The sequence below is a fragment of the Pezoporus wallicus genome, unplaced genomic scaffold (genome assembly GCF_028554395.1).
Source record: "Pezoporus wallicus isolate ANWC-B61680 ecotype Strahan unplaced genomic scaffold, APGP_CSIRO_Pwel_v1 contig_8267, whole genome shotgun sequence".
In the NCBI taxonomy this organism is placed as follows: Eukaryota; Metazoa; Chordata; class Aves; order Psittaciformes; family Psittacidae; genus Pezoporus; species Pezoporus wallicus.
Genome location: NW_026640498.1, coordinates 2,714 through 11,610, shown reverse-complemented (window position 1 = coordinate 11,610; position 8,897 = coordinate 2,714). Strand labels below are relative to the sequence as shown.

General features: G+C 44.4%; 1 pseudogene; it reads left to right on the top strand.

Annotated features, from left to right (window-relative positions):
- Positions 1-8,183: 8,183 nt before the first annotated feature.
- On the top strand, positions 8,184-8,248 carry LOC130604606 (U6 spliceosomal RNA; annotated as a pseudogene).
- The last annotated feature ends 649 nt before the right edge of the window (positions 8,249-8,897 follow it).

Genomic DNA, 8,897 nt, shown 5'->3' with positions numbered 1-8,897 from the left:
ACAGGTTGAGATAGGAACAGTTTAGTAACTAAGGTATAACACAAATCACTACTGCTACCACCAATAATAATAATGATGAAGGAAATAACAAGGGAAGAGAATACAACACATCACCACCAGCCAACCGATAACTCCCCCCCCCTAGCCCGACCAAGCACCGACTGATACCTCCTCCAACCCTGCAGTCTCCCAGCCCTCCCGGCTAACTCCCAGTTACCTCCTGGGCATGACGTGCTGTGGTATGGAATACCTCTTTGGCTAGCTTGGGTCAGGTGTCCTGTCTCTGCTTCCTCCCAGCTTCCCCTCCTCCCTGGCAGAGCATGAGGCTCACAAAGTCCTTGGTCAGGGTAAACATCACTTAGCAACAACAGAAAACATCTGTTTCACCAACACTGTTCCCAGGCTGGAAGTCAAAACACAGCACTGCACCAGCTACCACGAAGGAGAAACATGACTGCTACTGCTGAACCCAGGACAATCAAGCATGGTTCTGATGTTCCAACATGCGAGTGTCAATCTGGACACACCTTTGGAGGCAGGTGTATGCCTTTGTCTCTTTGTCTTTGATGGACCGCAACAGGAGATGCCCGTTGGCTGTGGCTAGCCAACCAGGTGGAGGGTTTCTAGGCCTCTCCATATGGAGCAAGCTCTCCTTGAAAAAAGGCTGCTTGGTCATTCAGGATGTTGCCGAACAAGACTGGCATCTCCTGGATCAATCACAAACGACCGATGTCCTGAACCGCCTGTATGCAGGGTTGGGTCTGCAGCTTCCAGTACATTTTATCACCTGCCGTTTCGTCCCTCGCCTGTAGCTACAGGGCTTTGCAAGTATGAGTAAACCCTTCGGTCCAGCTCAGTGGATTTTTTAGGTGAGGCACAGCCTGCGTGGAACTGGCCCCACCCTTTAAACCTGAGGTTTATCTGCCAGGGCCTTGTGAGCTTGGATAGTGACAGCAAAGTCCTCAGGTTGTAGGTTTGGTTAGAGTGTCCTTCTCTTAGATGGATGGCCTTACAAGGCTAAACGAGCTCCATCTGCCCTTGTTTGAAGTTAGAGTTGTCCTTCTAGGATGGTTGCCTGAAGGCTAGTGGGCCCATCCTGCCCATGGACACACTTTGTCTGACGCTTCAGTTGAGACCTGTCTGGCATGGGAGACCCTACCATAGCTCCCAACCTCACAAGGTCACGCAAGCTCTTTCCACATGACAAGGGGGTTTCTGTGAAAGAGCAGCCAGGTAACTAAACCACTGGCAACTGACCATAACATTGTCTTAGCTCTTGTTTAATTGCCACATATACGGCATATAATTCGGCGTACTGGCTGCTTTTACCTTCACCCCTCATGACTTGGAACTTATTCTAGGATGGGTTATAGGCTACGGCTTTCCAGAAATGTTTTCCATTAATATATTTAGCTGACCCATCAGCAAACCAGGCATGCTTCCTTTCATCTCCTGTCAATTGGTCTAGGGTTTTCCCCATTTTACCCATGATTCTTGTTTGCTATCCAGGTGATCTACATTTGCTTGTTCACTTGCAGGGGCACTGGCAACATTCTCATGAAGCACTGCCACTCCCCAACCCCTACTTCAGCTCAGTCTTGGATATACCTTTTCCATTTAATTATGCTAGCTTCCTGAGCATGACCTATGCTGTGCATCTTGGGTGAACTGTTTACCCACTGCATTATCAGAATTTTAGGCCTTAGTGCCACATCATGCCCCGTTGTCATTTGTTCCGTTTCCACTAAGGCCCAGTAACATGCCAATAACTGCTTCTCGAATGGTGTATATCTCTGTCCAGCTTCAGGTAATTTTTGGTTTCAAAGTCCAAAGGGCACTTTTTTCTTACCCTGATTTTTCCAAAGACTCCAGTTAGCATAATTGTCATTTACAAAGACATTCAATTCTACCTCTCCGGCCTGTATTGCCCAGTGGTCCAGAGCCTGTTGTATTGCTTGTTCAGCTGCTCATTTTCCCACTCAAATTCATATTTCTTTCACAATACTTTATATAATGGAGCAAGTATTTGCCCCAGTTGAGGGATGTGTTGTTGCCAAAAGCCAAACAAGCCAATAAATCACAGAGCTTCCACTTTACTTTGTGGGGTAACAAAATCTAAAATCTTCTGCTTAGCTCTGGGCAATATTTCCCAATGACCACAGTGCCACTGAATTCCTAAAATATTCACAGTTTGGGCAGGTTCTTGAATTTTGTCTGGATTAATTTCCCATCCTTTAATTTTCATATGCTGCAACACTAATTCTAATTGTTCTTGTACTTCTTAGTTTCTCCCTGAATCATTATGTTGTCAACATAATGTATCATTTGTACCATATTTGGCAATGCGAACTTATCCAAATGTTCTGCCACAGTTTGGTGGCAGAGGGTGGGACTATGGAGCCACCCTCGAGGCAGGTGGGTAAATGTATATTGCCTACCTTGCCAAGTAAAAGCGAACTGATCCCAATGTTCCTCAGCAATGGGTATTGCAAAGTAAGCATTAACTATATCAATCTCCGCATACCAAGTTCCAGGGTGCCGTTGTATTTTTTAAAGTAACTGTGTCTGGTACCGCAGCTGCTAGTGGTGGGGTGTACTTGTTAAGCTCCCTATAGTCCAGAGTCATTTGCCGTGTCCCATCACTCTTCTTAACAGGCCATATAGGATTATAAAGGCAGTAGTTGTTGGTTTTAATACTGTCATTTCTAATAAATCTTTAATACCCTGTGAAATCTCCTTGTGTCCTTTTGGTATACAATATTGTTTCATTGAGATTACCTTGGTGGTAGATGGGATTTGTATCGGAGGCATTTTAACTTTCCCAACTAAAACTGACCGAGCTGATACATATGTCCTGGTTCTGAATTGGTGCTTACCATCAGGTAAGCATAAAGTCAATCCTTTTAAAATGTCAATTCCAATTATATATTCAGGGACAGGAACAATCATTACTGAATAAGTTCGTTTAGGCAGAGTGCCAATTTTCATCTCAATTTTTGTCTGTACCACTTTAATTTCTTTGCCAGCTTGTCCTGTAATCAAAACAGTTTTCCCTTTAAATTTTTTAGGTTTACCATAAATTAAAGAGGCGAGCCCAGGCTAGAAATGGCCAAAAATGGCTTTAAAACGGTTAGAAATGGGCAAAAATGGGTTAGAAATGGGCAAAGATTGCTTAAAAAGGGTTAAAGATGTGCAAAAATGGTTTAGAAATGGCCAAAAATGCATTGAAAGGGTTAGAAATGGCAAAAAAAGGGGATAGAAATGGCCAAAAATGGCTTAAAACGGGTTGGAAGATTGCAAAACGAGGTTAGAAATGGCCAAAAATGGCTTAAAGAAGGTTAGAACTGCACAAAAAATTGGTTAGAAACAGTCAAATATGGCTTAAAGCTGGTTAGAGATGTGCAAAAACGTGTTAGAAATGGCCAAAAATGGCTTAAAAAGGGTTGGAGATGTGCAAAGCTGGCTTAGAAAAGTCTCCTAACTGCTGGGTTTTTTTTTTGCTACTTCTCCTATGGGGTTTTCAGTTTCATTTATCAATAAAGTCATCGTAATACCTTTATATGCATGTGGTGCAGTCCTAATAATCCTGTTCTGAATTGAAAGTGATTGTGGAATCTGCAGCATAGCGTCTGCATCTCGGACAAAAGTAGCAGTTTTCATCCCCTCCTCCTTAACACTCTGAACACAATCCTGTAAAGTATACCAAGGTCGATCTGCACTAGGCTATTCCCCTTCAGTAGGGTATTTTCTGCTACAGCCTTCCACTACCACTTCTAACAAATTAGTCTCATCCTTGGTGCCTCAGGTGTCCTGAACAAATGAGTCAGAGCTTAACATTGCAAATTTCTTAACATTGTCTGGATCCAATTTAACTCCCAAATCATGTGACCTGATGGCTCAAGAAAGCAAAGATTCTCCAGGCTTTTGTTTGAACCTGTCCATAATATCATTAATTGTGTGCTGAGTGAAATCTTCTACCACATCCCACCTCACCGAATGACCTGGAGGGTTGTGTTCCAATTTCCTTCATAATATTGGCTTTGCTTCAACAAACACCTCACCCTCTGAACTACTATCCAAATCGGTTGAATCCCACACATCTCCATCCCATTTCTCAGGGTCCCAATTCCTTCCTGCCTCCGTGATCGCTGCATGCACTTTTTTCTGGTTAACTCAACCCCTTTGCTTTTGATATTTATATTGGGTGACACAAACAGCTACTTTTTCTTCTACAGTTTGATAAGTATCCAATTTATCAGTTAATAGTTGATTTGGGCACTGGACCATAACTATTTTTCCCTGCAGTTTACAAACTTGTTTCTCCAAATCAATCTTATCCTACATTTGCTCTATGCTGATGTTGCTTTCAGTATGCAGCCAGCAGAATCCACCCTTGTCTCCCCAGAGCAATCAATTCCTCCCCTTTTTCTACTGAAACTTTTTGTAAATATTTAACTATATCAGGAGGTTCTGCCTCATTCAAACATGAGTCCCAATTCTCACATAAACCATAACACGACTGTTCAGCAGCTATGTTACGATAAGGTAATTGTTCCCAGCTGGGAATATCCAGCTCCACCATCTTAGAAACCTTATTCTTTATCTTAAAAATAAAATGACATTTTGTTTTGTGTCCTGCAGACTACGCCAAATTGTTCTGCTGATAGGCAGGGTAAGCCACAAAATAACCATGTACTAGCTGTATAGCGTGCACAGTTTATTAAGCAAGCACACTAAAGCGAATGAGCACACTAACACAAATAGGGCATATATCTCAATACATGCAGTAAATAAGTACAACAAAGCAAATCAGAGGTCTATATAGAGAGAGTAAAGTACAAAGGAAAATTAACAGCACATGAAATCATTACTGCATAGAGAAAACAGAGATTAAGAAAAAATACATCACCAATTACCACCCAATCATCATTCAGGCCCACACTTCTAGCTGGGAAGCCCCGTTGCAGCCGATGCCAGGAGTCTCAGGTAACTGGGAAAATTTTCACATGGCGCGTCCAACCCCCCTATAGGTAAGGCTTCGGATTTGGCTACAAGAAGGTCCTGCTTTTATACCCTTAGAAAAACAACTGGCTTTATGCCAGATCTCAAATTGTTTACTTGTGGGGCTGTGCAGTTTCTCATAATCTCACTGTTGTCCATGCCAAGAGCATTGGCCAGGTGCCCCAGTGTGGCCAAGTATGAAGGTCATAGGCAGCTTCACACCTATGTTTTCCTCTTTCCGACAAACAGTCACAGTGAACTTAACCATATATACTCTACCAAATGTACTTTGACAAAAAACCCGTACTTTGTTATATCTCTCAGTCATGAGAGGAAATCAACTCTCAGCTAGGAACCCATACATTGCACACTCCCAGCCAACTCGGTGTCCACAGATTTACTGAGGGTGCACTTAAACCCCTCATTCAGATCATCTATGAAGATATTAAACAGCACTGGCCCTAACACCAAGCCCTGAGGGACAACACTAAGTGACTGGTCACCAACTAGATGTGATGCCATTTACAACCACTCTTTGGGCTCAGCCATCCAGCCAGTTTCCAACTGTCATGGTTTAAGCCCAGCTGGTAACTTGGAACCATGCAGCAGCTTGCTCACTCCCCCCCCACCCCTTCTTCCCACACCTGCTCCCGAAGGGAAGGAGAGGAGAATCGAAAGAATGTAAAAATCCCATGGGTTAAGAACAGGTGTCCTGTCTCTGCTTCTTCCTGGATTCCCATGCCCCTCCTCTACTGGCAGAGCATGAGACTGAAAAAGTCCTTGATCAGAGTAAACATTACTTAGCAACAACTAAAACATCAGTGTGTTATCAGCATTGTTCTCAGACTAAAGTAAAAAACACAACACTGCACTAGCTGTAGGAGAAAAGTAACTGCTGCAGCTGAACCCAGGACACCAACCCAGAGAAGAATCAACCTATCCAGGCCATGAGCAGCCAGTTTCTCCAGGGAGACGGTGTCAAATGCTTTACTTAAATCCAAGTGAGCCTTTCCCTCATGAACCTTACCACAGCACCCCCAGGTCCTTTTCTGTCGAGCAGCTTTCCAACCACTCTTCCCCAAGCCTGGAGCATTGAAGGGGGTTGTTGTGGCCCAAATGCAGGACCTGGAATTTTGCCTTGTTTAACCTCATGTCATGGCCACAGCCCATCTATCCAACCTGTCTAGATCCATCTGCAGAGCCTTCCTGTCCTTCAGATGATCAACACTCCCAGCCAACTTGGTGTCATCCACAAGTTTCCTGAGGGTGCATTCAATCCCGTGATCCAGATCATCAATGAAGATATTAAACATCAGTCCTTCTCTGTTTGAGTACAGCAAATCTAGCCAGGCATCTCCCCTAGTTGGCTCACTAACTGGCTGGGTTAGGAAGTTAATCTTCCACACCCTCCAAGAACCTCCTGGATTGTTTCTTCTCTGCTGTGTTGTACTTCCAGCAGACATCTGGTAGGTTGAAGTCCCCCACACGAACAAGGGCAAGCAATTGCGAAACTTCTCCCAGTTCTTTGAAGAACGCTTCATCTGTAGCTTCATCCTGGCTGGGTGGTCTATAATGGACTCCTACCAGGATATCAGCTTGGTTGGTGTTCCCCCTGATCTTCACCCACAAACATTCAACCTTCTTACTCACGACAATGAGTTCAAGGCAGTCAATGCACCCCCTGATATACAACGCAACCCCACCACCTCTCTTTCCTTGCCTAGCCCTTCTGAAGAGCCTGTAGCCATCCACTACAGCATTCCAATCATGCAAATCATTCCACCACATTTCTGTGATGGTGATTATGTCACGATTTCCCTGCTGCACAACGGCTTCCAGCTCCTCCTGTTTGTTGCCCATGCTGCGGGTATTGGCATAAATGCTTTTAAGTTGCCCTGTGGATCTGGACTCCAACAGTGGCATGCTACCCCATGGCTCATGTCTAGCAAGCCTGGTGTTATCTCCTTCCCATTCGAACCTAGTTTAAAGCCCTCTCTATAAGCCCTGCTAGCTCCTGGGCTAGAATCCTTTCCCCCCTTTGGGACAGGCGTTCCCCGTCTTCCACCAGCAGGCCTCGTGCTGTATGAACTGACCCATGGTCAAAAAACTCAAAATTCTGGCACTTACACCAGTCACAGAGCCAGGAATTAATTAATGCCATTTTTCTGATGTTATTATTGTCATTGTTTGCAACTGGCAGCACGGACAAGAATACTACTTGGGCTCCTGAATCCTGCACCAGTCGCCGCAAGGCCTTCAAGTCCTTCTTGAGTCCCCTCAGGCTTCTTGAGGGGATTTCTTCATGGCCCACCTGGAAGACTAATAAAGGATAGTAGTGCCCTGGGTTCAGCAGTAGCAATCATGTTTCTCAGTATTAGTAGATGGTGCAGTGCTGCGCCTTTGACTTTCAGCCTGGGAACAACGCTGATATCACCGATGATTTTAGTTGTTGCTAAGTAATGTTTACTCTGACCAAGGACTTTCTCAGTCTCATGCTCTGCCAGGGAGGAGGGGAAGTTGGGAGGAAGCTGAGGGAGGACACGTGACCCAAACTAACCAAATGGGTTAGCTGCCTTAGTTGGCAGCTCTTGGCAACTGTGACGGAAAGGCTTCCCTACAAGGACAACGTTATGTGTCGCTCAGGCAAGTGTACCACAATAGAAAGGCTTCCAGTCCCTGAGGGAATCAGCCATTGTAGAGATGATCTATCGTAGGCTGGATGCTGGGAATGCACCTGTAGATCCAAATGAAGTTGAATGTACACAACCCATGTGATGGAAACGTACATGGAGTGCACCATCATCATATGCCCAGTCATTGTCATCAATGACCTGGAGTGAGGCAGCACCACCAACAGTCAATGATTTGAGTCATAAACTCCGACAGTTCGAAGACAATCTCACCCCTTCCATCATTTTAGCTGTGAAAGAACTGTTGCAGGATTTCAAAGAACTGAGAGACTATGAGGTGTCCCTGCCCATGACAGCTGGGGTGGAACTAGATGATAAGGTCCTTTCCAACCATAACTATTCTATGATTTTATGATTCTATGATCTATCCAATCTATACAGCTCCTCACATGTATCCACCCACATTTCAACTTTTAACAGAAGGTGCCCTTTTGCCAAAGAAAGTAGATATATGAGGTACAAGCCATGGGCCACCCTATGGTTCCCTGATCGGGAAATGATTAGCATGGCCCCTGTGCAGGGATGACACGTAAATTCCTGAAGCATTCCATTTTTTTTATTAGAAGAACAGGTGTGGTTTAAGTCCAGCTGGTAACTCAGAACCCTACAGCTGCTCACTCACTCACCCCCATTCTTCTCCACCCACTCCCAGACAGATGGGGAGGAGAATGGAAAGAATGTAAATTCCACAGATTGAGATAAGAACAGTCCAGTAACTAAGGTATAATACAAAAGCACTACTACTACCACCAATAATAATAATGATAAGGGAAATAACAAGGGGAGAGAATACAATTGCTCACCACCCGCTAACCGATACGCAGCCCAATCCGAGCAGTGATCTGGCCTTCTGGGTAACTCCCCCCTCCCCCCCAGTTTATATATACTGGGCATAACCGGCTGTGGTATGGAATACCCCTTTGGCTACTTTGGGTCAGGTGTTCTTTCTTTGCTTCTTCCTATCTTCCCATCTTCCCGTGCCCCTCTTCACTGGCAGAGCATAAGACTGAAAAAGTCTTTGATTGGAGTAAACATTACTTTGTAACAACTAAAAACACTGGTGTGTTATCAGCACTGTTCTCCGACTAAAGTTGAAAACACAGTTGTGTTTAATTACTTTAAACCAGATTTTGATATGAAACTGGAAGGGAGGTGTAAAGTCAACGTAGTCTAAAACGCAAAGCTGTTTTGTCGGGAGGGTTTTTT